We start from the raw sequence: 27,899 nt of genomic DNA on the forward strand, positions 1-27,899 counted from the left end.
AAGGGTATTATATGCAAAGTTGCATAATTTCAATATTTTGGTAATCCAAGGTTATGACAACATCTAGATAATGGAAATATTAAAGGGAATGTGTTTTTGAGACATAACCTCTGCATTTATCATCAACATATAAGGCCTTATTTTTATTTTTATTCTCATTTTTATTTTTCATTTTTTCTTATTTCATTTTTCTTAATTTTAATTTTTTATCTCAAGAAGAAAGCATGAATATTTAATAAAGTAATGTCTAGTACAAGAATATTGCTTCATTAAATATAGTGATCATATGGTTTCATTATAAGAAAAATGTTTCAATTCTGAGTTAAATACAACAATTCTTTCACTCATTCATATATATTCTTATTTTGGCTCATGGCTATACATTCTTACATATTATTGGTCTAATAAATATAGTTTATTAATAAAGTTTTAGTAATAAAGATGGAAATGCTTGTTACATAAAAAAACACACTGACATATATGGGTTCAAAAAGAAATTACACCTATGACATAAAAATGTCCTATCACATGAAGAATATGGTTAATAATGTATTATTTTATTTTTCCAAATATAAATTCCATATTAATATCATTTAATAATTATATGGATATTATTGATTACTATGGTATGCTGTGATATTATAGGTTAGGAAAATTACCAGATTTGGTATAGAATAGGGAATGAAGACTTCAATCAAGATACTGAAGTTACATTAATAAAAACTTTTCATATTTCTAAATTCAATTGATTCTTAAAAGTTGCAAGATGAAAAAGCGGTTATCCAGAAGTTCCACAAGGTAACAATGCTATGATTTCTGAGTAATAATAGACTGTCAAATACAATTCATGTCACCACTGACAATCACAACTGCAGCATCCATCACTGACAACCATAACTGCAGTATCCATCACTGACAACTATGAGCACAGTATCTAAACTGACAACCACAATTGGAGAGGACGATGATCCTATGATGCTAAGATGAACTGTGTTATTACGTTTTATCATGTTCCAGTGGTTTCCTATCAACTATAAGACTTCCATGAAAGCTGGTGAACAATCAGGTAATTGTCAGGATGCTACAACCCTGACATGTGTCCTGTGCTCTAAGGACTGGTTATGGTGCTATGATTAGCAGGGAAGAGTCAATGTAACCCTTGCTGTGCTGACCAAAGATGTCACACATGTTCCAAGACCAGTGCAGCTGATATGGAAGGATTCCAGATGATTTCCAAGGCGAGCCAATGAAAGTCCAGGTGTGTCCAGGTGACACTGCACAGATATTAAAGCTACATTTCATCTATGAACTTCGTTTTCTTATCAACATTTGAACTTATGGACTTTGATTGACACATGACACACAGTCTCTACAAAATCTACATGCTATCATCTATTTCAAAATAATTATAATAAAGATTGTTTTAAAAGAACCAAGAAGACATCAAGATGAAGACCAGATGACATCAGACCTGAGATGCTTCAATTATGTATAGGGAAGTATCATTATATATTTTATATGAATATTAGTCGCGGTTTACCATAACATTAATTTACATATCATTATGTTATTGAGTACGTATAACAATATTATTATTTTATTTATGTTATTATGAACATTAAATTATTTTGCCAAAGAAGAAGAAAAGAAGAAAGAAGATCTTATTAATATAGTTTACTTTGAGGGTTCCAATCAATGTCTGTCACCCTCAAAAGGGGGAATTGTTAAATATTAATTATTAATTGAATTATTCATATTCTCAATTCTGTACTGAACACATTGCCTCTCGCTGACATTACAAAAGCTATTTATGTATATATAGCTCAGAGTATAAGTTAACACCATATAGAGAGGACATGTGGTCTGTGGGACATATATATATTATGTCTCTTAGGAGGGTGGGGGTTGGTCACATGGGGGCTGTCACCTCCTGCCTTCAGCATCATTCTCCATGGACATCAGACAAGTCACACAAGGAATGAACAGTTGGTAGCCATGATTCTACTCCATGAAAGAAATATGACTTCTACGCCAACGAACGAAGAAGAACAAGCGCTGATAGGAACAAATGGACAATCTGTTCGTAACTATTTCATTTATTTTTATGTTTTGCTGCAATGTGGTTTTTCTGTGGACAATTCAATAAACCACTACATTTTTTATGAAAATATCATGACATCTTTTCTTTAAGAGTAACGCACCTGGTGAATAGTCCTGATTAAATAAATGTTCAAAATAAGCATATTTAACAGCACATCAGCTCTATGTTCACAGCTGGAAAAATGAAGCATATCAAGAAAAGAACACTGTCCCTACTGTGAAGCATGGAGGAGGCTCTGTTATGTTCTGGGGCTGCTTTGCTGCATCTGGCACAGGGTGTCTTGAATCTGTGCAGGGTACAATGAAATTTCAAGACTATCAAGGGATTCTAGAGAGAAATATGCTGACCGGTGTCAGAAAGCTTTGTCTCAGTCGCAGGTCATGGGTCTTGTAACAGGATAATGACCCAAAACACAGCTAAAAACACCCAAGAATGGTTAGAGGAAAACATTGGACTATTGTGAAGTGGCCTTCTATAAGTCCTGACCTAAATCCTATTGAGCATCTTTGGAAAGAGCTGAAACAAAAGGCGAGCTTTAAACACGAGACAACTGGAGCAGTTTGCTCTTGAGGAGCGGCCAAAATACCTGTCGACAGGTGCAGAAGTCTCACTGACAGTTACAGGAATCGTGTGATTGCAGTGATTGCCTCCAAAGGTCGTGCAATAAAATTTTACGTTAAGGTCCCATCATTTCTGTCCTGGCCGATTTCATGAGGTTTATTTTTTTAATTCTGTGGAAGCAAGGCTGAAAAGCAACGTCTGACTTTCACTTGTTCATTTTCATAGATGTTTTTATTATTACTTTCGTCAGATTCAAGTTATTTCTGTGACCATTGTGGGGTTTTCTGTCATTGAACGAGGGGGACCAACAATTTTGACCATGTGTGTAAATCCTCCTGACATATCTACTGTGTATTTTAGACGTTCAAAGAGGGAAAGAAGCAAAGGAAATTCGTAATAAAACCAGTTATTTTATAATGGACGTTTAAAATTATAAATATATGGACAATAGATGGAGGCCGGATGCTATCGCATCGGGAGGGCAGTAATGTCGCGATGGGGGCAGGCTTTACAGCGTTGAGAATCCCTCCCCTCCATGTGCTCACGCACCTATCCACTCTCTCTTTGGCCATGTGCTGACTTCTCCCGTCTGTGCTTTCTTCTTTGATCTGTCTACCCCATGTGCTGACCAAGTACAGAAGATCCCCTGCTGTAATGTCAGTATTGTATTTTGCTACCTCCCCTGCCCAGGAGATGTGGTATGCTCCATACACGGTCAGACACACTCACCCCTGTGTCTGACCGTGTACAGAACATACAGCACCTGGGCAAGGGAGGAAGCAAAACACAATACTGACATTACAGCAGGAGATCGCAGAGGATACATTTTGAGAGGTAAAATATTGTTTAAAAACAGTCAGTGAAATAATTTACCTCACAAAATGAATCCTCTGTGATCCCCTTCTGTAATGTCAGTATTGTCTTTTGCTTCCTCCCCTGCCCAGGAGATGTGGCATGCTCCATAAACGGTCAGACACACTCACCCCTGTGTCTGACCATGTACAGAACATACCACATCTCCTGGGCAAGGGAGGAAGCAAAAGACAATACTGACATTACAGCAGGAGATCGCAGAGGATACATTTTGTGAGGTAAAATATTGTTTAAAAACAGTCAGTGAAATATTTTACCTCACAAAATGAATCCTCTGTGATCCCCTTCTGTAATGTCAGTATTGTCTTTTGCTTCCTCCCCTGCCCAGGAGATGTGGTATGCTCCGTACACAGTCAGACACACTCACCCCTGTGTCTGACCGTGTACAGAACATACCACAGCACCTGGGCAGGGGAGGAAGCTGTGGTATGCTTCGTACACAGTCAGAGACATTCACCCCTACAGCAACCCTCATAACTTACATAACTAGTCTGCTCGTTATTATATCCATGTTGACACAGGGCATTAACTACCGTCTCACTTCATTATCTTCTACTACTGGACATTCCACCCTCCTATGGCTCTATGAATAATCTTCAACTTCCTCTAATACAAAAGTGAGTACACCTTACTTTTTGTCATTCACAAAATACAATCTTAGCGCCGTGAATATTGCAATATATATTACACAGGTCAACAAAAAAATTTTTTTTTTCTGGTGTCCAAAATATTTTAATGAATTTGGGGTATTTTTGGGGTGCTGATTCTGAATATGTCATCAGTTTTGCCAGATTGGCTCAAGTTTTTGACATTTGTGGTATCTTATTTATAGCACTTGTTGGTAAATGCGACGCATCATCTCATTAATTTCTTTGGATTAGTACTTGAACTGAGCAGTTCTCAATATAGTTTTGTGTTAATTAGTGTTCTAAAAGTTTGTTCATAGCTTGATTTTTGCACTAACTTTATGTTGTTGTCTGTTTTCCAGTGAAAAGCATGAACTCATCAAGAAGAAGTTGTCTTAACGATCCAGACTCATTCTGTTACATTTGTGGTGAATACACACTGCCAAAACATAGAAGAAACATAACAGACTTCGTAAAAAAAGTGTATTTTGCCTATTTTGGGGTTATGCTTGGGGACCAAGACAAGTTTTGGGCACCACACATAGTGTGCAAAGCATGTATCGAATTATTACGAAAATGGAGCAAAGGACAAAGAAAAAGCTTCAAATTTGGTGTTCCAATGGTGTGGAGAGAGCCAAAAAATCATCATGATGACTGTTATTTCTGTGCAGTGCAAGTGCAAGGATTCAATAAGCATAAGAAACGAAAATGGGAGTAACATGGAATCTGCAAGAAGGCCTGTCCCTCATTGTGAAGATGTGCCTGTACCTGTGTTTACCATAAATAACAGTTATCATGATGATTTTTTGGCTCTCTCCACACCATTGGAACACCAAATTTGAAGCTTTTTCTTTGTCCTTTGCTCCATTTTCGTAATAATTCGATACATGCTTTGCACACTATGTGTGGTGCCCAAAACTTGTCTTGGTCCCCAAGCATAACCCCAAAATAGGCAAAATACACTTTTTTTACGAAGTCTGTTATGTTTCTTCTATGTTTTGGCAGTGTGTATTCACCACAAATGTAACAGAATGAGTCTGGATCGTTAAGACAACTTCTTCTTGATGAGTTCATGCTTTTCACTGGAAAACAGACAACAACATAAAGTTAGTGCAAAAATCAAGCTATGAACAAACTTTTAGAACACTAATTAACACAAAACTATATTGAGAACTGCTCAGTTCAAGTACTAATCCAAAGAAATTAATGAGATGATGCGTCGCATTTACCAACAAGTGCTATAAATAAGATACCAAAAATCTCAAAAACTTGAGCCAATCTGGCAAAACTGATGACATATTCAGAATCAGCACCCCAAAAATACCCTAAATTCGATGAAATATCTTTGGCACCAAAAATGCTGTTGACCAGTGTTATTTATGCATTGTATGGCAGTATTATTTAGGCAATGAATGACGGTCTTGTGTGGAGGATATGTTGCAGTATGGCAGGCGCGGTACTGTATTAAGTGCGTGCTTCTGACTGGGGAGCACACAGAGAGAGCAACATTAAAATGATGTCAGTGCCCAGTTCCCCCCTAGCATCACTCTCCTTGGTGATGCACTAATTAGGAGGCCCCCAGCCGGCCAGTGGTCGCTGGAGGGGAGGGGTCCTACGGACACTCCTACAGGGGTTAAATCCAGGTGTCCGGCCGGGAAATTCCTCTTTTCCTCCCGGCGGACTCCTGGAAGCTTTTGTCTTGGTCACTGCAGTGATGTCGGATCCCCTGGTTGAGGCCCTGCAGAGGAGAGTGGCACCTGAAGGTGAGCGCTGGCTTCAGCCCCTTTTTACCGGCATCAAGGCTCAACTTCCTGTGCCCTCTCCCGACCCCCTGCTCACAATCCCCTTATCTGGTCCGGCTAGGTCGAGCTCGTCCTCCTTCACGCCCGCGCCCCCGGTGCCCCTTGTGGCTAGCTGACCTCCGATGCTAACCAGCTCCCCAGCTGGGGGACGTTCAGTGTGGTCCGGAGGTTGGAGAGGTGCAGACCCCCATGCAGGAGCCCCTCTCTGCCGTGCAGCAGGTTGAGGATCTCCCAGCCGCGGTCGTTAAGGCGGCCTCCCGGAGGCGGCGGGGGAGGGCCGGGCGCCGCACCCGCCGGAGAACCGTTGGCGTCTCCCTTGTCGATGAGGCGTCGGGCCACGCCAGGCAGCGGGCGGCGTCGCCTCTTTCCCCCACTGCTCCGGCGAATCTTCCAGCTGCGTGGGGGGGAAGGCGGTCTGCACGCCTACCCCGTGCCGTGGAGCGGCTCCAGGTCGGGGAAGGGGCGGCCTCGCCGCCTCGTAGCTGCCGGCGGCTTCCGGCTCCCTTGGGCTTGGTCCGGTGCTCTAGGAAGGCTCTGCCAACCTACTTCCGGTCCCCGCCCACCCACTTCCGGTCACCGCATTTCACTGAAGAGAGCAGCGCTGACCAGTTCTCCATTACCTTCCCTGCGGGCGCATATATGTCGCCTGCAGGGGGTAACCAGAAGGCTGGCAGGAACGCGCTGGTCGGTCAAACCAGACTGAGCAGCGCGCTGATTTGCCACCAGGCCTAACCTCCATGCTACCCTCGGCAGGCACAGCACTGACGCTTGCACAGGGGTATCAGGGGTCAGGCTGTAGAGGTTGGTCGTTGGAAATCCGCATGCTTTGCTAGATATATAAGACCTGATTTGCTGAATTAACATGTGTTGTCTCTTACAGGGGTTGAAGTTTGGGTTGTAGGACATTCCTATGTATACTGGACCGAAAAGAGGGCCAAACTGCGGCCGGGAGGAACAAGTCTTGGCCTCCCGGGACTAGAAGTTTACTGGAGGGTATCAGAGGCCTCCAGTGGAAACAAGTGTTCAAAGAGATGGTTGGCATAGCGAGGAGGGCGGAACGCCCGGTGATAATGGTGCTGCACGCGGGTGGCAATGACCTAGGCAAGCAAAAGGTGGCCGAGCTGTATAAATGGATGACAACGGATATGGAACGGTTCAGCTGTTTATTCAGGAACATCAGTCTGGTGTGGTCGGATATAACACCACGGGCCGTCTGGCGAGGCGCAAGAGATAAAAGAGCCATAGAGCGGACAAGAAGGAAATTCAATGCTCAGATTGGAAAATTTATTAGAGAAACAGGCGGTATCGTAATTCGTCATCGCCAGCTGCAAGGGGATAACACGCCACTATTAAGACCGGATGGAGTTCACCTGACGGACATTGGCCTCGATATTTTTCTGTCTGGTTTACAGGATGGGGTTGAACAGGCCCTAACATTGATGGGTGGGGTCGGAGTCCCGTGTAGGTAATACACGGGATCCACCGTGGCGGAAGAAGTGGAGGAGGGCAAAGGTCGTAACCGCTTGTTGGGCCAATTTCCCTGTCGATCAAGGACAGGAGCTCGGCGCGAGCAGCCCGTTACGAAATGTAATTGCCTTTCTCTGCTTATTTAATTAATAAACTGTGACCGACCTGTTCAACCCACCTAGGACTGTGTGTGTTTCATTACGGGATTGATGGGAGGGGGGAAGGCACTGGTTAAGGCACCCAGGTCTCCACAGTCTTATTTATCCATATGGATGGCGAATGTAGGTACGGCATTATTTATACATTGTATGGCAGTATTATTTATATGGAGGGTGAATGTAGATACGGCATTATTTATACATTGTATGACAGTATTATTTATATGGAGGGTGAATGTAGATACGGCATTATTTATACATTGTATGGCAGTATTATTTATATGGAGGGTGAATGTAGATACGGCATTATTTATACATTGTATGACAGTATTATTTATATGGAGGGTGAATGTAGATACGGCATTATTTATACATTGTATGGCAGTATTATTTATATGGAGGGTGAATGTAGATACGGCATTATTTATACATTGTATGGCAGTATTATTTATATGGAGGGTGAATGTAGATACGGCATTATTTATACATTGTATGGCAGTATTATTTATATGGAGGGTGAATGTAGATACGGCATTATTTATACATTGTATGGCAGTATTATTTATATGGAGGGTGAATGTAGATACGGCATTATTTATACATTGTATGGCAGTATTATTTATATGGATGGTGAATGTAGATACGGCATTATTTATACATTGTATGGCAGTATTATTTATATGGATGGTGAATGTAGATACGGCATTATTATATATTTATACATTGTATGGCAGTATTATTTAGGCAATGAATGACCGTGTTGTGTGGAGGATACATCGCAGTATTATTTATCCATATGGATGGTGAATGTAGATGTGGACTGAAGGAATGCAGCAGAGCCGAGTTTGTCAGATCTAGCAGAGGTGACTTTGCCGAGAGCCGACTTTGCCGAGAGTCGTAATGGTGTTAGTCAGTTTTTTCAGATAAATAGCAGAGCTGTCAGGATAAAGGAAGGGATTTTCTCCAGATGTAGCAGAGCTGAGTTTGTCAGGTGGAGGGGAAGTGACTTAGTCCTTTTCTCCAGATTTTCTCTTCACTCAGGTCACAAAAGAAGCAGCAATTCAATGACGCCTTCAGCTCTGCTACATCGGTGCGTGCAGATAGAATCCTACCTGATCTATGGTTCCTGTCATTGATCCAGTGGGTCGTGTCCACGCCGAGATCACTGCGTGATGTGAGCGCAGATCCCAGATGTTGGACGACTTCCCTTTATCTGACACCTCCCAGGCTGGTTGTATGGAGGGAGGTGTCAGGTGCGGAGCGACTCTGTGCCTCAGATTGGCAAAAACACAAAACAATGTTCTTCGTAAAATAATCTCCGAAATCTTACGAGCTCCGATAAGGGTCAGCAGGTAGGACGGCAGCACCTTGCGGACTGTTTCCCTCGTATATAGCCAAGGTCGTGGGCAAGAGTCAGCAATAAAGACCCCTGGGGAATGGGATAATAATAATTGGAGGCAAAAGGAAATTAATAGAAGTTTCCCCCATTGACCACTCAGTGGAAAGGATGTGCTAGAAAAAACTATTCCTGGTGCACCGGCCCTTTAAATCTATTCGGAATGGAACTAGAAGTTTAAAATGAAAACAAATAACTGTTACATTGTATCAAAACATTACTGGCTACTTAAAGGGACATGAACATAGAATTGATCAGACCATAGTTCTAATTTATACCAAGATTTCTGACTGCAGCCACATTCTTATTTATAGCCAGTCCTGACCTAAGATTTTACACAGCTGAGGGTTTGTTACAGCTGCATTCTTTCTATGTTATCATCAGCACGACGTTCTCTCCTGTGTTTGTTACAATGTATCAGTGCAGGGGATAATGTATTATATATATATATATATATATATATATATATATATATATATATATATACAATCGTACTGTTGCCCTAACACGGGATAGTTTACACTGGAAACAAAAGTAGCAAACCCTCAGCTGTGAGAAGTGTTGGATCACGTCAGATATCTAGTTTTTTGGGTGTAAACTGGGTCATCCACATTCACTGTCAACAAACAAATCTTACACATAGAAACATTGGGACATAAACTCCAGTAGAAATGTCTTCTGGATACAACTGCAGAAAGCGCAACTCGGCAGGAGGTTACGCCAAACATGTCGGAGAACTAACCACAGATACTTCCCCATCACGTCACACCATCAGGAGGCGTCCGAGATCCTTCAAGAACTGTGTACAGATGACGAGAAGGAGTGATGGAGGTAGCGGGCGGTCGCCAGATACTGATGATGGAGGCGATGGACAGTCACTAGAAACTGATGATGGAGGTGACAGAAAGTGATCAGTTACTGAAGGAATTTAAATTTCTTTTTTGTTAATTCACTTTACGTTTTCTAAAAATAAATAACACTTATATTTTTATTTTACAACATTTTCCCACATGAGCCTAAAAGATCCTGTCTGCAGCCACCACTAGGGGGAGCTCCCTGTATACAGAGACACATGATAAGATCCTGTCTGCAGCCACCACTAGGGGGAGCTCCCTATATACAGAGATACATGATAAGATCCTGTCTGCAGCCACCACTAGGGGGAGCTCCCTGTATACAGAGATACATGATAAGATCCTGTCTGCAGCCACCACTAGGGGGAGCTCCCTGTATACAGAGACACATGATAAGATCCTGTCTGCAGTCACCACTAGGGGGAGCTCCCTGTATACAGAGATACATGATAAGATCCTGTCTGCAGTCACCACTAGGGGGAGCTCCCTGTATACAGAGATACAAGATAAGATCCTGTCTGCAGTCACCACTAGGGGGAGCTCCCTGTATACAGAGATACATGATAAGATCCTGTCTGCAGCCACCACTAGGGGGAGCTTCCTGTATACAGAGATACAAGATAAGATCCTGTCTGCAGCCACCACTAGGGGGAGCTCCCTGTATACAGAGATACAAGATAAGATACTGTCTGCAACCACCACTAGGGGGAGCTCCCTGTATACAGAGATACATGATAAGGTCATGTCTGCAGCCACCACTAGGGGGAGCTCCCTGTATACAGAGATACATGATAAGATTCTGTCTGCAGCCACCACTAGGGGGAGCTCCCTGTATACAGAGATACATGATAAGGTCATGTCTGCAGCCACCACTAGGGGGAGCTCCCTGTATACAGAGATACATGATAAGATCCTGTCTGTAGCCACCACTAGGGGGAGCTCCCTGTATACAGAGATACATGATAAGATTCTGTCTGCAGCCACCACTAGGGGGAGCTCCCTGTATACAGAGATACATGATAAGGTCATGTCTGCAGCCACCACTAGGGGGAGCTCCCTGTATACAGAGATACATGATAAGATCCTGTCTGCAGCCACCACTAGGGGGAGCTCCCTGTATACAGAGACACATGATAAGATCCTGTCTGCAGTCACCACTAGGGGGAGCTCCCTGTATACAGAGACACATGGTAAGATCCTGTCTGCAGTCACCACTAGGGGGAGCTCCCTGTATACAGAGATACATGATAAGATCCTGTCTGCAGCCACCACTAGGGGGAGCTCCCTGTATACCGAGATACATGATAAGCTCCTGTCTGCAGCCACCACTAGGGGGAGCTCCCTGTATACAGAGATACATGATAAGATCCTGTCTGCAGCCACCACTAGGGGGAGCTTCCTGTATACAGAGATACAAGATAAGATCCTGTCTGCAGCCACCACTAGGGGGAGCTCCCTGTATACAGAGATACAAGATAAGATACTGTCTGCAACCACCACTAGGGGGAGCTCCCTGTATACAGAGATACATGATAAGATCCTGTCTGCAGCCACCACTAGGGGGAGCTCCCTGTATACAGAGATACATGATAAGATCCTGTCTGCAGCCACCACTAGGGGGAGCTCCCTGTGTACAGAGATACATGATAAGATCCTGTCTGCAGCCACCACTAGGGGGAGCTTCCTGTATACAGAGATACATGATAAGATCCTGTCTGCAGCCACCACTAGGGGGAGCTTCCTGTATACAGAGATACATGATAAGATCCTGTCTGCAGCCACCACTAGGGGGAGCTCCCTGTATACAGAGATACATGATAAGATCCTGTCTGCAGCCACCACTAGGGGGAGCTCCCTATATACAGAGATACATGATAAGATCCTGTCTGCAGCCACCACTAGGGGGAGCTCCCTGTATACAGAGATACATGATAAGATCCTGTCTGCAGTCACCACTAGGGGGAGCTCCCTGTATACAGAGATACATGATAAGATCCTGTCTGCAGCCACCACTAGGGGGAGCTCCCTGTATACAGAGACACATGATAAGATCCTGTCTGCAGTCACCACTAGGGGGAGCTCCCTGTATACAGAGATACATGATAAGATCCTGTCTGCAGCCACCACTAGGGGGAGCTTCCTGTATACAGAGATACAAGATAAGATCCTGTCTGCAGCCACCACTAGGGGGAGCTCCCTGTATACAGAGATACAAGATAAGATACTGTCTGCAGCCACCACTAGGGGGAGCTCCCTGTATACAGAGATACATGATAAGATCCTGTCTGCAGTCACCACTAGGGGGAGCTCCCTGTAGACAGAGATACATGATAAGATCCTGTCTGCAGCCACCACTAGGGGGAGCTCCCTGTATACAGAGACACATGATAAGATCCTGTCTGCAGCCACCACTAGGGGGATCTCCCTGTATACAGAGACACATGATACGATCCTGTCTGCAGCCACCACTAGGGGGAGCTCCCTGTAGACAGAGATACATGATAAGATCCTGTCTGCAGCCACCACTAGGGGGAGCTCCCTGTATACAGAGACACATGATAAGATCCTGTCTGCAGCCACCACTAGGGGGATCTCCCTGTATACAGAGACACATGATACGATCCTGTCTGCAGCCACCACTAGGGGGAGCTCCCTGTATACAGAGATACATGATAAGATCCTGTCTGCAGCCACCACTAGGGGGAGCTCCCTGTATACAGAGATACATGATAAGATCCTGTCCGCAGTCACCACTAGGAGGAGTCGTACTGTGCAGTTATTGCAGTGTCTCAGGAGGCTGCTGGTTTTATCTTGTTTTGTTTTGGGTTTATTTGATTAATTTTTTACCTGCTTCCAAAATAAGTGCAGTCACACAAAACACAGAACACGAAACATCGTAGAAAATACTGGATAGAACGAAAAGATATTAAGACACAGCACAGGAGAAGGCATAATGTGCAGACGGCTTCCCACATAGTCACGGAGAGGGGCCCACTTGGTATTGTGGGCACTGGGGGCACAGTTATTACAAGGGGCTTAGATGACATAGTGAGTACTTGTGCATTATCACTGTACTGTGACATCACTGTGTGTATTATCCCTGTACTGTGACATCACTGTGTACATTAACGCTGTACTGTGACATCACTGTGTGCATTATCCCTGTACTGTGACATCACAGTGTGCATTATCCCTGTACTGTGACATCACAGTGTGCATTATCCCTGTACGGTGACATCACTGTGTGCATTATCCCTGTACTGTGACATCACTGTGTGCATTATCCGTGTACTGTGACATTACTGTGTGCATTATCCCTGTACTGTGACATCACTGTGTGCATTATCCCTGTACTGTGACATCACTGTGTATTTTCCCTGTATTGTGACATCACTGTGTGTATTATCTCTGTACTGTGACATCACTGTGTGTATTATGCCTGCACTGTGACATCACGGTGTGCATTATCCTTGTGGTGTGACATCACTGTGTGCATTATCCCTGTAGTGTGACATCACTGTGTGCATTATCCCTGTACTGTGACATCACTGTGTACATTATCCCTGTACTGTGACATCACTGTGTGCATTATGCTTGTACTGTGACATCACTGTGTGCATTATCCCTGTACTGTGACATCACTGTGTATTTTCCCTGTAATGTGACATTATTCTTGTACTGTGACATCACTGTGTGTATTATCCCTGTACTGTGACATCACTGTGTGTATTATCCCTGTACTGTGACATCATGGTGTGCATTATCCTTGTAGTGTGACATCACTGTGTGTATTATCCCTGTACTGTGACATCACTGAGCGCATTATTCCTGTACTGTGACATCACTGTGTGCATTATTCTACGAACTATTAAATCCTTAAGGGGTTAATACTCTTCATATCTGGAAAACATTCCCATCATTATTAGTAGATGGGAAACACTAAAAAAAAAACAATTAAGCAGACAACCAATCGGTAAAAAGTAAAAATAAACAAAAATGACACAAAGCCTTGGCTCACAGCGTGTTTAGGTTGGTCGCATGTCACAGGTTGTTGATGTTATATCAGATTAACTTACTGGTAATTATAATCTCCTTCTCATGACAATCAACAATAGAGGCTCAGACTTCTGAGGGTTCTTGTCACCTCCTTTAGCATTCGGTCCAGGAACATTTGGACAGTGACACAAGTTTTGGCCGTTTACCAAAACACATTTAATAATCAATCTGGTCTGGAAGTGACGACTCTCAGCTAGTGTTGAGCGATACCTTCCGATACTTGAAAGTATCGGTATCGGATAGTATCGGCCGATACCCGAAAAATATCGGATATCGCCGATACCGATACCCGATACCAATACAAGTCAATGGGACACCAAGTATCGGAAGGTATCCCTTATGGTGCCCAGGGTCTGAAGGAGAGGAAACTCTCCTTCAGGCCCTGGGATCCATATTCATGTAAAAAATAAAGAATTAAAATAAAAAATATGGATATACTCACCCGTCCGGCGGCCCCTGGACCTTACCGATGTAACCGGCAGCCTGCGTTCCTAAGAATGAGGGGTTTAGGACCTGCGATGACGTCGCGGCTTGTGATTGGTCGCGTGACCGCTCATGTGACCGCTCACGCGACCAATGACAAGCCGCGACGTCATCGCAGGTCCTAAACCCCTCATTCTTAGGAACGGAAGCTGCCGGTTACATCGGTAAGGTCCAGGGGCCGCCGGACGGGTGAGTATATCCATATTTTTTATTTTAATTCTTTATTTTTTACATGAATATGGATCCCAGGGCCTGAAGGAGAGTCTCCTCTCCTCCAGACCCTGGGAACCATACACTGGGAACTTCCGATTCCGATTTTCGATATCACAAAAATATCGGAACTCGGTATCGGAATTCCGATACTGCAAATATCGGCTGATACCCGATACTTGCGGTATCGGAATGCTCAACACTACTCTCAGCTTTAATTTGAGGATATTCACAATCTCATTGGAGGAAGGGTTTAGGAATTAAATATGGAGCTCCCTATTTGTTTTAAGAGACCAAAGGTAATTAGACCATTATCTCAGCAGCTCTTTAATAGACTGCATGGGCTTTTCCCTCGTTAATCCATCATCGATTAAGCAGGTAAAAGGGCTGGAGCGGATTCCGGGTGTGGCATTTGCATTGGAAAGTTGTTGCTGTAAACCCACAGCATGCGGAAAAAGAAGCTCTCAATGGAAGAGAAACAGACCATCCTTAGATTGGAAATGAAGAAATACAGCAGAGAGATAGCAGAAATGTTAGGAGTGGCTAAATCAACAGTTTGCAAAACGAAAAAGCACACTGATGAGCCTGGGGACTCTGAAAGGCCTGGACGTCCACGGAAGAGAACATTGGTGGATAATCGCAGAATCCTTTCCATGATGAAGAAAAACCCTTTCACAACATCCACCCAAGAATCGCTGCAGGAAGTCGGTGTTTCAGTATCTTAAGTGTTGTGAATTCCGTTCTCGGACTCCCTCCTGTGGTCATGAATGGTACTTTGGTTAGTTCTGCTCTTGGGCTCCCTCTGGTGGCTTCGAGCGGAACTGCTGGTCACTAGGTTGACTTTACCAGCTGCTCTCGTTATGTTGCTATGCTGCTTCCCTATTTAACTCCACTCAGATCGTTACCTGATGCCAGCTGTCAATGTATCAGAATTGGTTCAGATCTCTCTTGGACTTCTCTGAGGACCTGTTGTGAATTTGCTTTTTGGCTCCCTCTAGTGGTTACTAGTTTTTTGACTCTGGTTTTTCTGTCATTCCTTTTATCCGCACCTGGGTCGTTAGTTAGGGGTGTTGCTATATAAGCTCCCTGGACCTTCAGTTCAATGCCTGGCAACGTAGTTATCAGAGCTAATCTGCTGTGCTCTTGTCTACTGATCCTGGTTCCGGTTATATCAGCTAAGTCTGCTATTTTGCTTTTTGCTATTTGTTTTGTTTTGTATTTTTGTCCAGCTTGTTCCATATCTGTATCCTGATCTTTGCTGGAAGCTCTAGGGGGCTGGTGTTCTCCCCCCGGACCGTTAGACGGTTCGGGGGTTCTTGAATTTCCAGTGTGGATTTTGATAGGGTTTTTGTTGACCATATAAGTTACCTTTCTTTATTCTGCTATTAGTAAGCGGGCCTCTCTGTGCTAAACCTGGTTCATTTCTGTGTTTGTTATTTCCTCTTACCTCACCGTTATTATTTGTGGGGGGCTTCTATCCTGCTTTGGGGTCCCTTTCTCTGGAGGCAAGAGAGGTCTTTGTTTTCTTCTACTAGGGGTAGTTAGATTCTCCGGCTGGCGCGTGTCATCTAGAATCAACGTAGGAATGATCCCCGGCTATTTCTAGTGTTGGCGTTAGGAGTAGATATATGGTCAACCCAGTTACCACTGCCCTATGAGCTGGATTTTTGTATCTTGCAGACTTCCACGTTCCTCTGAGACCCTCGCCATTGGGGTCACAACAGTTTGCCAGGCGAGTATTATATGTGTAATGCATTGCAAAAGAGGGATTACAAGAAAGAAGATTCTGAGGTTTTTTTTTCCCTCTCTCATTTTTTTTTTCTTCTTCCCCTTTACCTCAGAGTGGCTTAAGCTTGCTGCAGACATGAATGTCCAGACCTTGATTACAAGTGTGGACCAGCTGGCTACTCGTGTGCAGGGCTTACAAGACTATGTTATCAGAAGTCCTAGGTCAGAACCTAAGATACCGATTCCTGAACTGTTTTCCGGAGACAGGTTTAAGTTTAGGAATTTCATGAATAATTGCAAATTGTTTTTGTCCCTGAGACCCTGTTCATCTGGAGACTCCGCTCAGCAAGTAAAAATTGTTATTTCGTTCTTACGGGGCGACCCTCAAGATTGGGCTTTTTCGCTGGCGCCTGGAGATCCGGCATTGGCCGATATTGATGCGTTTTTTCTGGCGCTCGGTTTACTTTATGAGGAACCCAATCTTGAGATTCAGGCAGAAAAGGCCTTGCTGGCTATGTCTCAGGGGCAGGACGAGGCTGAAGTGTACTGCCAAAAATTTCGGAAATGGTCCGTGCTGACACATTGGAACGAGTGTGCACTGGCCGCTAATTTTAGAAATGGCCTTTCTAAGGCCATTAAGAATGTTATGGTGGGTTTTCCCATTCCCACAGGTCTGAATGATACTATGGCACTGGCTATTCAAATTGACCGGCGGTTGCGGGAGCGCAAAACCGCAAATTCCCTCATGGTGTTGTCTGAACAGACACCTAATTCGGTGCAATGTGATAGAAAAACCGCAAATTCCCTCATGGTGTTGTCTGAACAGACACCTGATTTAATGCAATGTGATAGAATCCTGTCTAGAAATGAGCGGAAAATTCATAGACGCCGGAATGGCTTGTGTTACTACTGTGGTGATTCTACACATGTTATCTCAGCATGCTCTAAACGTATAGCTAAGGTTGTTAGTCCGGTCACCGTTGGTAATTTGCAACCTAAATTTATTCTGTCTGTAACTTTGATTTGCTCACTGTCATCTTATCCTGTCATGGCGTTTGTAGATTCAGGTGCTGCCCTGAGTCTTATGGATCTGTCATTTGCTAAGCACTGTGGTTTTATTCTTGAACCATTAGAAAATCCTATTCCTCTTAGGGGGATTGATGCTACGCCATTGGCGGCAAATAAACCGCAGTATTGGACACAGGTTACCATGTGCATGACTCCTGAACACCGCGAGGTGATACGTTTTCTTGTTTTACATAAAATGCATGATTTGGTTGTTTTAGGGCTGCCATGGTTACAGACCCATAATCCCGTCCTGGACTGGAAGGCTATGTCAGTGTCAAGTTGGGGCTGTCGTGGTATTCATGGGGATTCCCTGCCTGTGTCTATTGCTTCTTCTACGCCTTCGGAAGTTCCGGAGTATTTGTCTGATTATCAGGATGTCTTTAGCGAGTCCAGGTCCAGTGCACTGCCTCCTCATAGGGACTGTGACTGTGCTATAGATTTGATCCCAGGCAGTAAATTTCCTAAGGGAAGACTGTTTAATCTGTCGGTACCTGAACATACCGCTATGCGTTCGTATATCAAGGAGTCTCTGGAGAAAGGACATATTCGTCCTTCTTCTTCCCCTCTTGGGGCGGGATTCTTTTTTGTGGCTAAAAAGGACGGATCTTTGAGGCCTTGTATTGATTATCGGCTTTTAAATAAGATCACTGTCAAATTTCAGTATCCTTTGCCGCTGTTGTCTGACTTGTTTGCCCGGATTAAAGGTGCCAAGTGGTTCACCAAGATAGACCTTCGTGGTGCGTACAACCTTGTGCGCATTAAGCAAGGGGATGAATGGAAAACCGCATTCAATACGCCCGAAGGTCATTTTGAGTACTTGGTGATGCCTTTTGGGCTCTCCAATGCGCCTTCAGTTTTTCAGTCCTTTATGCATGACATTTTCCGGAAGTATCTGGATAAATTTTTGATAGTTTATCTGGATGATATTTTGGTTTTTTCTGATAATTGGGACTCGCATGTGGAGCAGGTCAGGTTGGTCTTTAAAATTTTGCGTGAAAATTCTTTGTTTGTCAAGGGCTCAAAGTGTCTCTTTGGTGTACAGAAGGTTCCCTTTTTGGGGTTCATTTTTTCCCCTTCTGCTGTGGAGATGGACCCAGTCAAGGTCCGAGCTATTCTTGATTGGACTCAGCCCTCGTCAGTTAAGAGTCTTCAGAAGTTCTTGGGTTTCGCTAACTTCTACCGTCGTTTTATCGCAAATTTTTCTAGCATTGTGAAACCTTTGACGGATATGACCAAGAAGGGCTCCGATGTAGCTAACTGGGCTCCTGCTGCCGTGGAGGCTTTCCAGGAGTTAAAACGCTGGTTTACTTCGGCGCCTGTTTTGTGCCAGCCCGATATCTCACTTCCCTTTCAGGTTGAAGTGGATGCTTCAGAGATTGGAGCAGGGGCCGTTTTGTCGCAGAGAGGCCCTGGTTGCTCTGTTATGAAACCTTGTGCCTTTTTCTCTAGGAAATTTTCGCCTGCCGAGCGAAATTATGATGTGGGCAATCGGGAGTTGTTGGCCATGAAATGGGCATTTGAGGAGTGGCGTCATTGGCTCGAGGGTGCTAAGCATCGTGTGGTGGTCTTGACTGATCACAAAAATCTGATGTATCTCGAGTCTGCTAAACGCCTTAATCCGAGACAGGCCCGCTGGTCATTGTTTTTCTCCCGCTTTGATTTTGTTGTCTCGTATTTACCTGGTTCAAAGAATGTGAAGGCCGATGCTCTTTCTAGGAGCTTTGTGCCTGATGCTCCTGGACTCGCTGATCCTGTTGGTATCCTTAAGGATGGAGTTATCTTGTCAGCTATTTCTCCGGATCTGCGACGTGTGTTGCAGAGATTTCAGGCTGATAGGCCTGAGTCTTGTCCACCTGACAGACTGTTTGTCCCGGATAAATGGACCAGCAGAGTCATTTCCGAGGTTCATTCCTCAGTGTTGGCAGGTCACCCGGGAATTTTTGGCACCAGAGATCTGGTGGCCAGGTCCTTTTGGTGGCCTTCCTTGTCAAGGGATGTGCGGTCATTTGTGCAGTCCTGTGGTACTTGTGCTCGAGCTAAGCCTTGCTGTTCTCGTGCCAGCGGGTTGCTCTTGCCCTTGCCTGTCCCGAAGAGACCTTGGACACATATCTCCATGGATTTCATTTCTGATCTTCCGGTGTCTCAGGGCATGTCTGTCATCTGGGTGATATGTGATCGCTTCTCCAAGATGGTCCATTTGGTTCCTTTGCCTAAGCTGCCTTCCTCTTCCGATCTGGTTCCTGTGTTTTTCCAGAACGTGGTTCGTTTGCACGGCATCCCTGAGAATATTGTGTCAGACAGAGGATCCCAGTTCGTTTCTAGGTTCTGGCGATCCTTTTGTAATAGGATGGGCATTGATTTGTCGTTTTCATCTGCTTTCCATCCTCAGACTAATGGACAGACGGAGCGAACCAACCAGACTTTGGAGGCTTATTTGAGGTGCTTTGTCTCTGCTGATCAGGACGATTGGGTGACATTCTTGCCGTTGGCTGAGTTTGCCCTTAATAATCGGGCTAGTTCCGCCACCTTGGTTTCGCCTTTTTTCTGCAACTCTGGTTTCCATCCTCGCTTTTCTTCGGGTCATGTGGAGCCTTCTGACTGTCCTGGGGTGGATTCTGTGGTGGATAGGTTGCAGCGGATCTGGAATCATGTGGTGGACAACTTGAAGTTGTCACAGGAGAGGGCTCAGCGCTTTGCCAACCGCCGCCGCGGTGTGGGTCCCCGACTACGCGTTGGGGATTTGGTGTGGCTTTCTTCTCGCTTTATTCCTATGAAGGTCTCCTCTCCAAAATTTAAACCTCGCTTCATTGGTCCTTACAAGATATTGGAAATCCTTAATCCTGTATCTTTTCGTCTGGATCTTCCTGTGTCGTTTGCTATTCACAATGTATTTCATAGGTCCTTGTTGCGGCGGTACGTTGTGCCTGTTGTTCCTTCTGCTGAGCCGCCTGCTCCGGTGTTGGTTGAGGGCGAGTTGGAGTACGTGGTGGAGAAGATCTTGGATTCGCGCCTCTCCAGGCGGAGGCTTCAGTACCTGGTCAAGTGGAAGGGCTATGGTCAGGAGGATAATTCCTGGGTGGTCGCCTCTGATGTTCATGCGGCCGATTTAGTTCGTGCCTTTCATGCCGCTCATCCTGATCGCCCTGGTGGTCGTGGTGAGGGTTCGGTGACCCCTCACTAAGGGGGGGGTACTGTTGTGAATTTGCTTTTTGGCTCCCTCTAGTGGTTACTAGTTTTTTGACTCTGGTTTTTCTGTCATTCCTTTTATCCGCACCTGGGTCGTTAGTTAGGGGTGTTGCTATATAAGCTCCCTGGACCTTCAGTTCAATGCCTGGCAACGTAGTTATCAGAGCTAATCTGCTGTGCTCTTGTCTACTGATCCTGGTTCCGGTTATATCAGCTAAGTCTGCTATTTTGCTTTTTGCTATTTGTTTTGTTTTGTATTTTTGTCCAGCTTGTTCCATATCTGTATCCTGATCTTTGCTGGAAGCTCTAGGGGGCTGGTGTTCTCCCCCCGGACCGTTAGACGGTTCGGGGGTTCTTGAATTTCCAGTGTGGATTTTGATAGGGTTTTTGTTGACCATATAAGTTACCTTTCTTTATTCTGCTATTAGTAAGCGGGCCTCTCTGTGCTAAACCTGGTTCATTTCTGTGTTTGTTATTTCCTCTTACCTCACCGTTATTATTTGTGGGGGGCTTCTATCCTGCTTTGGGGTCCCTTTCTCTGGAGGCAAGAGAGGTCTTTGTTTTCTTCTACTAGGGGTAGTTAGATTCTCCGGCTGGCGCGTGTCATCTAGAATCAACGTAGGAATGATCCCCGGCTATTTCTAGTGTTGGCGTTAGGAGTAGATATATGGTCAACCCAGTTACCACTGCCCTATGAGCTGGATTTTTGTATCTTGCAGACTTCCACGTTCCTCTGAGACCCTCGCCATTGGGGTCACAACAGGACCTGTCTACTCCAGCAGAAGCTAAGTCCCTGCTAGTTCATTTGTTGTTACTGCTACCTGAATATATTTCTTAGCTCTGCTAAATTCTAGTCCAGCTTGCTATCATGATGTTTCCTTGCTAGCTGGAAGCTCTGGGGTGCAGTGTTGCACCTCCACACCGTGAGTCAATGCGGGGGTCTTTTTGCATACTCTGAGTGGTTTTGTAGTTTTTTTATGCTGACCGCATAGTATTCTTTTCTATCCTCTGACTATTTAGTAAGTCTGGCCTCCTATGCTAAAACCTGTTTCATTCCTGTGTTTGTGACTTTCCTCTTAACTCACAGTCAATATATGTGGGGGGCTGCCTTTATCTTTGGGGAATTTCTCTGAGGCAAGGTTAGGCTTCTATTTCTATCTTTAGGGGTAGTTAGCTCTTAGGCTGTGAAGAGGCGTCTAGGGAGAGTTAGGTACGCTCCACGGCTATTTCTAGTGTGTGCGATAGGAGTAGAGTTTGCGGTCAGCAGAGTTCCCACTTCCCAGAGCTAGTTCCGTTTTTTGAGTTTACTCATCAGGTCATTCCAAGTGCTCCTAACCACCAGGTCCATAATACTTAAGGTACCGTCACACTCAGCGATGCTGCGGCGATATAGACGAGCCGACCTACACTAGATCGCTGGAGCGTCGCTGTTTAGGTGTCTGTAGAGACGTCAAACACAGCAACTCCAGAACGATGCAGGAGCGATCCAGTGACGTAACGGCGACTCACTTCTCGTTCTCACTGGTTGATAGCTCCATGTCTGGCATTGCTGGCGTCGTTGCTTTTGATGTCAAACATGACGATACACGCCGACCTGGCGACGAAATAAAGTTCTGAACTTCTAGCTCCGACCAGCGATGGCACAGCGGGATCCTGATCGCTGCTGCGTGTCAAACACAACAAGATCGCTATCCAGGACGCTGCAATGTCACGGATCGTTGTCGTTCTCGTTGTAAAGTTGCTGAGTGTGACGGTACCTTTAGTCTACCACAAAGAGAAGACATCATGAGAGCAAATACAGAGGGTTTAAACCTTCCATTAATCAGCCTTAAAAATAGAAAGGCTGGATTAGTCTTTGCCAAAAACACATCTAAGAAGCCTCCAAATTCTGGAAAAGCAAAGTTAAGATCAACCTATACCAGAATGATGGGAAGAAGAAAGTACAAAGAAGGCTTGGAGCAGCTCCTGATCCTTGGCACAGCACATCCTCTAACACATGGTGGAAGCGATGTGATAGCGCGAGCATGCTTGGCTTCCAATGGCACCGAGTCACTATTGGTTATTGATGTTGTGACTGAAGACAGAAGCGGCTGGATGATTCCTGTATGTACAGGGCGAGACTTTCTGCTCAGATTCATCCACATGCAGCAAAGTTGATTGTCCATATGTCCTGTGAAGTGTCGTCCAATGACCCAAGACATCCTTCGAAAGCAAAGAAGTGGATTATTTTGCAATGGCCGAGACATCCCCAGATCTCACCCCACCAAGCCACATTTCTCATGCTGGAAACAAAACTTAAGGCAGAAAGACCCACAAACAAGCTACAACTGAAGTCACTGCAGAAAAGGCGGCAAACCATCACACAGGAGGAAACCAGCGATGGTGATGTTTATGGCCTCCACACTTAAAGCCATCAAGGCTGCAAAACATCACACAGGAGGAGACCAGCGATGGTGACCTCCATGGCTTCCAGACTTCAGGCTCTCATTGCTGCAAAGCCTCATAAAGGAGGAGACCAGCAATGGTGATGTCCATGGCTTCCAGACATCAGGCCGTCATTGCTTCAAAGCCTCACACAGGAGGAAACCCAGCGATGGTGACGTCCATGGCTTCCAGACTTCAGGCAGTCATTGCTACAAAGTCTCACACAGAAGGAGACCAGCGATGGTGACGTCTACAACTTCCAGACTTCAGGCTGTCATTGCTACAAAGCCTCACACAGAAGGAGACCAGCGATGGTGACTTCTACAACTTCCAGACTTCAGGCCATCATTGCTACAAATGCTACTCTTATCGTAGGTAGCTTGTGAATAGGTCTGGTCTTTGTTTTTAATTGTTTTTATTGTTACACACATGTTGCACTTTGTCCCGGGATGGTAGAGGGAAGGGGGCGTGGAACCGGAGGGGAAGGAAGGAGGGTTTTTTCCTCCTACTAACCTATTTACGTCCACGTCACTCCTCTGCACCCCAGACTCGTAGAAGCGCCGGCACAGGCGCGAAACGGACGTCGTCACATCCTGCTCACCTCCTCTCCTTTGTAATTCCCCCGTGCCGCGACGAGGATGGTATTGTTGTTTACACCTCAATAAAGCATTTGGACCGCACCTGGATTGGCGAGTGTTGCCGCTTTTTTCTACATATTTCTTCATCATTGCTACAAAGCCTCACACAGGAGGAGACCAGCGATGGTGACGTCTACAACTTCCAGACTTCAGGCCATCATTGCTACAAAGCCTCACACAGGAGACCAGCGATGGTGACGTCTACAACTTCCAGACTTCAGGCTGTCATTGCTATAAAGCCTCACACAAGAGGGAACCCTGTGATGGTGACGTCCATGGCCTCCAGCCTTCAGGCTGTCATTGATATAAAGCCTCACACAGGAGGAGACAGCGATGGTGACGTCCATGGCCTCCAGACTTCAGGACGTCATTACTATAACACCTCACAAAGGTGGAAACCCAGCGATGGTGACGTCCAAGGTCTCCAAGGTTCAGGCTATTATTGCTGCAAAGAGTTCTCTACAAAGTAGTAAAAGTGAATGTTTTATTTATTGGAAAGTTAATTTGGCCAATTTCTTTTGAGCTCCTGAAATGAGGCGGCTTTGTAGAAAGATGGCTGCAGTTCCTAAACATTTCGCCTGATATTTTTGTTTAACCCTTTTAATTAAATCTGAAAGTCTCCACTTCAGTTGCATCTCATTTGTTTCCTTTAAAAATTGCAAATAGTGGCCTGCAGAGCTGATATCATAAAGATTCGGTCACTGTCCAAATATTTCTGGCCCAACTGTATTTCACCCATGCTAAGATGAGATGGTGGCAATGGTTACACCACGACCTATTTCAGGCATACAGTGGGTACTAGACACTGTAAATCATTCCTGCGTCGTAATGATGCTATTTGGCACAGTGTATCGTCAATATTGTGAAACATGGATTGTTCCCTTTGTACTTAAAGGTGTTTTCCACTACTGGGACAACCCCTTCTTAAACTAAAGGTTCCGCCCCTATAAAATAATAAATCTTATACTCACCTCTCGCGCCGGCGTCTTTCCCGCTGTGTCGGCTTTCGGGTCCTGGGGCTAGCGTCACTGTCTCCACCTTTGGACAAACTGAACATGATGAGGAAGTCCAGGCTGCAGCTGATCTCTGACTTCTTCACCTTCAGTTTGTCCTAAAGCGGAGAGACCGTGAGGCCGGCGCTGATTGTGTGCCAGTGTCACGACATCTCATCACAGCTCCAGGGAGAGCGAGTGCCAACACTACAAGAACGGAGCAAGCACGGGAGGCGAGTATACGCTTAACTATTTTATTGGGGCCGAACATTTAGTTTAAGAAAGGGTTATCCTAGTAGTGGACAACCAATTTAATATATGAGTGGTGCCACCTGCATAAACAAGATAATTGAACAAGGTAAGGATTGAGCCTCTATTACTGGAGGTAAACTTAGCTCAGACAAGCTTACTGTTGAAAGGGCATAGTGGATACAGAAGCAAAGCAAGTAGTATCACATACACGATAGGCTTAAGGTACCGTTACACTAAACGACTTACCAACGATCACGACCAGCGATACGACCTGGCCGTGACCGTTGGTAAGTCGTTGTGTGGTCGCTGGGGAGCTGTCACACAGACAGCTCTCTCCAGCGACCAACGATCAGGGGAACGACGCTAGCAAGCGCTCCTGCCGAAAGCAGTTTTAACCCTGTGGACGCCAGCGGGGGACGTGACTGACATCAGAATGTGAGTATGTAGTGGTTTTTTTTTTTTACTTTTACACTTGTAACCAGGGTAAATATTGGGATACTAAGCGCGGCCCTGCGCTTAGTAACCCGATGTTTACCCTGGATACAAGTGTAAAACATTGCTGGCATCGTTGCTTTTGCTCTCAAACAACGATACACGCCGATCTGACGACCAAATAAAGTTCTGGACTTCTAGCTCCGACCAGCGATATCACAGCAGGATCCAGATCGCTGCTGCGTGTCAAACACAACGAGATCGCTATCCAGGACGCTGCAACGTTACGGATCGTTGTCATCCTCGTTGTAAAGTCGCTCAGTGTGACGGTACCTTTAGATACTTTGCTCTCTAAACCTAATCTCTTCTTTGTTAAGAAGTTGTCTCATTGTTTTATCTGAACATTGCTATTGTTGGGTAGGGGAAGGCTTTGATATATGCTTCTCTTAAAATGTCTTTGTTGGAAGAATATTCTGTTTATTCAAACACAATGTATTTCTCATTAAATCCAACAGATACAGCGATGGGTACGAGATTTACCCCTGATAAAGGTTAAAATGGAACACTGCCAAAAAAAAAGAAAACCAGTCAGATGAAATTACAGTTTCATAAGAAACATTATGCAACAGCTATTTATGAATATCATGTGATACTGTAGTCATAGCTCAGTAAAGTAAATTACAAGCTTACATACAAAGCTGTGCAGAAAATAACATGATTGGTATAGACAAATGGCTTAGCAGATAGTATCAAACATCATAGGCTTAGATACATGCATTAGTGGCTCTATTCTCTTGAAAACTCTTCCTTATTATGAAGTTATCTCAATGTAGCATTTGAAATTGTTTTTTGTTGAGAAGGGAAGGTCTCAATATATTTGTCTCCTGCAAAGCTCCTATGGAGTAATTTGAATGAGAAGGGGTAAGGGTACCTTCACACTGGTCGATTCTGCTACGATTACGACGCATTTGCGTCATATTCGACATCGCAGTACGAGCTCGTAGCCAGCGGTCACACTCTACGATGTTAACGCTTTTTCTGACGTAGTTGCGATGTGAACGTCACGCGTCGCAATCGTACGCTACCCTTCACACCGCCATAGTCCTACGACTCCGAGCGTGACGTATTACCAGCATGGGCGTGCTAAAACGTCACGCCCAATCAGGAGACAGGTATGCGGAAGCCCAACCCACGTAGTCGCATTACGAGCTCGTATGACCGCCGTCACATACTACGATTTCGACCGCCACAGCGGGACATTTACGACGAAAGAAAGTTCTGCTCTTTCTTTCACATCGTACGATGCTGGGCTGCGTCGCAAATCGTAACGCCATGTCACACTTTGCAACCTCGGAACGAGGACGGATAAACGTCACAAATCGAACGCTCGTTCAGACTTTGATTGCACAGTGTGAAGGGGCCCTAAGTTAGGTGATCTTTAATGTATCCGTTGTCAGAAGGGAAATACATAATGAGCCCAAATGACATACCCCCACACAGAAGAGCTAATTGTTATCGTTGCATAATAGTTAGACAAAAAAAAATATAGTTTTCAATTTGGCCAGGTAGCCAAAACATTCAGCAGCCAAGTATCAAACATGCCAGGCTCAGATGCATAGATATCTAAGCCTAACCTCCTTCCATATTATGAAGCGATCTCATCACTTGAAACTTGTTTATATTACCCCAGGGAAGACCTCTATATATGCTCATCCTTAAAACATTCCCCATAGAGTGCTTAGCATCACTAGGGGTGCACCAGGTGCCCATCGCTGTACCCTGTGAAGTAAAGGGAAATACATGGAGCACAATTGATTAAGACAGGCCAGTCTTATTGAAGTGCTTGCTAGAGAACAATGCACTGAATTCATTAAGAGGTGCACATCTCAATGAATTTGGTGCTCTTCCCAGCGGCATATGCCTTCATTACTCCCTACCAAAAATGGTACTCAAGCAGCATTTCTGGCAATATAAATAATGACAGTTTTGCTGAATTTCATGATCGGGCGTAGCCACGCCGTATTCTAGTTCCACCTATTTTGTGGATTTGAAGCAAGCTTTTGATAAATCGCCCCGACTGTGTTTAAATAAACAGAGTAATCTCTTAACAATCAAGTTATTTGATGTTGGGGCACAAATATATGGGTTTAGCAGACAACTTTCACTTACCAGAATCTTGGATGCACAGTTCTGCAGAGTGTATCACATGGTACACTTACCCGAATGTGTACATATACAAGTGTACCATGTGATTCTCTCTGCAGAACTGTTTGTTGTTGGACACAGTACTTTCTATTCAAATTATATGGAAATACACTGTGTATCTAAATAAAAGACTACACATCAAGATACGTAATTATCAGAGCCTAGTAGATATACAGGCTGAGCAGAGTTTTACACATGAAAGACTCAGATAAAGCAACTGAGCAGAAAATATTACAAAATATAGCCCACTATACAAGGATAAAAGCTCAGCAGACAGTATCACACATGAAATGATTGTTAAACTATGTAATCAAAAGTAATAGGCTTAGATACACATGATAAGCCTAGATACTTGGTTCACCAAGCCTATATTATTCCTTTTTGTGA

The 27,899-nt window shown here is 44.6% G+C and overlaps 1 protein-coding gene across 2 annotated transcripts in view; it reads right to left on the reverse strand.

The window, feature by feature from the left end:
- Positions 1-27,496, reverse strand: part of A4GALT (alpha 1,4-galactosyltransferase (P1PK blood group)) — a 43,964-nt gene extending 16,468 nt beyond the window's left edge. Inside the window, exon 1 of one of the 2 annotated variants that reach the window (XM_077261397.1) lies at positions 27,477-27,496. The gene's annotated coding sequence lies outside the window, so the exon portion shown is untranslated. Of the gene's footprint in view, positions 1-8,700; positions 8,774-27,476 lie in introns of those variants that run through there. The other variant, XM_077261396.1, reaches the window with a different exon arrangement.
- Between the last annotated feature and the right edge of the window lie 403 nt (positions 27,497-27,899).

The sequence above is a fragment of the Ranitomeya variabilis genome, chromosome 5 (assembly GCF_051348905.1).
Source record: "Ranitomeya variabilis isolate aRanVar5 chromosome 5, aRanVar5.hap1, whole genome shotgun sequence".
NCBI lineage: Eukaryota > Metazoa > Chordata > Amphibia > Anura > Dendrobatidae > Ranitomeya > Ranitomeya variabilis.